The following is a 2,951-nucleotide window of genomic DNA, read 5'->3' as shown; positions in this document are numbered from 1 at the left end:
TCCTTTTTATTTTTCTCAAACAAAATTTATTTTGACAAAAAAATTTGATTTTACTAAATTACTTATCACTCAAGATTAAGTGTTATTACTATAATTAGAATTAAAGTATTTTTAGTAAAAATAATAATTATCAATAACTTAATTACAATATTGATATTCCCTTATATCCAACCGAATTTGTTTTTATAAAAAAATAATTATAAGTTGTTTACAAAATAAATTACACCGTAATATTCAAAGATATTTTTAAAAATAAGAATACAATAACACAATAACAATAACAACGACAATCTTATCTCACTAGATGTGTCTTAAAAATAAGATATATAAAATTGATTAATAGAATGTCATTTAATTATGTTTTATTAATAAGGGAAAATAATAAAATGATTTTTTATAGTTCCTCCCACATCGTATTTAAGTAGCACGAATCTAGTGTAGGATTGGGAAGTGCAATAGAAGGGGTGAATATCACTCGTGCTTTTTTCTCTTTTACTTTTTCATTCTTGTTCATTAGAGTTATTATATGCAACGGAATAATAAAATGAAAGAACATTAAGAGAGATACAATATTTTTACTTGATTTACACCTCTTAAAGTGCTACATCCAAGACTATGCACTCAATGTGTGTCCACTAGTATCTTTCTCCTTTCCGAATCTTTCGGGGAGACGGAGAAACTCCTTACAAGATTTTGCAATGCACAAACACAAATAAGGAAAATAGATAATTAAAGCACAAGCAATAGAGAGCAAACTCATGATGATTATGAATATCGTGACGCTCTTCCTTGTGCTTCCTGGATCACACGAATAGGACTTTGTGGGCATTTTCGAGTACAGGACAGAGAGGATGATTGATTGAATTGAATATCTGAGTTATTGAGTCTCTGTCATCAAGCTATCTTTTATAGGAGTTTATTAGTCGACTGATCACTATTATTAATCGACTGATTTAGATCCGATCCAGCCAAATTAGGGTTTACTTTCTGCCTTTTCTGATCGACTAATCCTCTAGATTGATCGACTGAACCCAAGCTTTCCTTCTAGGTTCAATCTAATCTGCTTTTTCGGTTGACTAATTGTCATGATAAGTCGATCGATCCTCCAGTTTCCTTCCTTAGCTAGATCGCATATATGGCACTCAATTCGTTGATCAAATTCGAGTTCGATCGACTGATTTGTATTATCAGTCAACCGATCTTCTTCTTTCCTTCTAGAGTCAGATCGTATCCAGCTTGACCTTATCATTGATAATCAATCGACCGAACCTCCCTATTCAGCCGACTGCACCAATCAGTCGATTGAAAAGTCATTTGGTTGATCGAAAACTCTATTTCCTGCAACACATAATTAGCACAATGACAATAAAAATTTATGCAAAGTAATTAATATTAGCAACACTGTTTTACGGTCAACCAAATATGCTAGTCTAGTTGCTCAAATCTACTGGTCACACTTACTTGAAATTCATTCCTCAAAGAGAGTCACATTCGAAGAAGAACCAACTTCGTTGTGCTAGTAATGCATCATTATTACTCAAGTGATATGAATGTCGAGATTTGACCTAACCTTTCTGTATCTATTATCTTGTATAGCTTGGTCCTTCTATCCTCGATATCAAAATTTATCCATGAGGCATAGACCATATCATCCACTTATCAATCTTTATATTTCTATCTAAGTAGTGTTACTAACCAAATGAATTCAATATCTCATATTGATTTATTTGAGCAAGATCATACGTTGCACTCCAGCAGTCCTACTTAATCAAGGGGCCCACAGATATTACTTTCGTCATATGAACGGGATAGATCTCATCTACATCACTCACATCTCTTTGCATAATCTATTGTATACCCAGTAATTGATTTTATAGTCCACCTTGTTATAGGTAACGTTTGTCGATACTAAAGTACACAACTCCTTATGAAGGGAATTATAGTAACTTCAGGTCTAAAGACTATTTATACTAATAGTCATTATGAGAATATTTTTAACACTTATATAATGATCCATGAAATATTCTCATGATGGATTAATTCAGTACATATTCTCTAATATACACACATGTGTCAACTTGATATCTTATATCCATGACTTATGATATTAAGTCATTAGTTGACCTACATGTTAGTCTGAACGCATTAATATTGTCCTTATATATTAAAGCTTCACTAGGAATAGTTAAAGTAGTGTTCTATATGTTAGGACCTTGTAAGTTAGAAGGAGGGGTTGAATAGCTTCACTTGAACAAACTTAAACTTTTATCGATGAAGAATCCTCGCTACACACCCTCTCAACTCAACAATATTAACGCGAAGGATTTACTTGGTATCTGCCTCCTTGAGGCGACTAATCTAAGAATATTTACTCAGCTCACTCTTCCACTATGTCTTCTCCTTCTCGGACAAACCTTAAAGGCGGAGAAACCTTCTTACAACAGATTACAAGTTGTAAACAAACAACCAAGCAATACAAGAAAGAAGAAGAGTAAAGATGTTACACAAAAGTGATGAGAATGCTTCTTCTTCTTCAAGAGGTTGCTCCAAGCTTTGTAGATGAATACCAGTAGGATTTTTGATCACTAGAGTACAAGCACTTGGAGTATAAACAGTGTTGAGTTCTTCCTCCACGAGTAGCTCTTCACCATTTAAACAGGTTCAGTTTTTATGTCATCAGTCGACTGATTTTACCATTCTAGTCGACTGATTAGTCAAACCCAAAAACGGCCACGAACTACTGAAGTCACGTCTGATTTTTATCGAAATTCAAATTTCAGTCGACTGGTTGTTCCCATCAATTGACTGATTTTATTTCAGTCGACTGATGTGAAGATCCAATTGAGTCATTTTACCTTCTGTTCGCTCTCAGTCAACTGAAGTATAAACCCAGTCGACTGAAATATAAACTCAGTCAACTGAAGTATAAACTCAGTCGACTGAAGTGTAAA

This window comes from Curcuma longa, chromosome 1 (assembly GCF_044706935.1).
Source record: "Curcuma longa cultivar G26 ecotype Majalengka, Jawa Barat chromosome 1, ITB_CL_G26_1.1, whole genome shotgun sequence".
Taxonomy (NCBI): Eukaryota; Viridiplantae; Streptophyta; class Magnoliopsida; order Zingiberales; family Zingiberaceae; genus Curcuma; species Curcuma longa.
The sequence above is the reverse complement of the archived record's forward strand: the minus strand, read 5'-3'. Positions refer to the sequence as shown.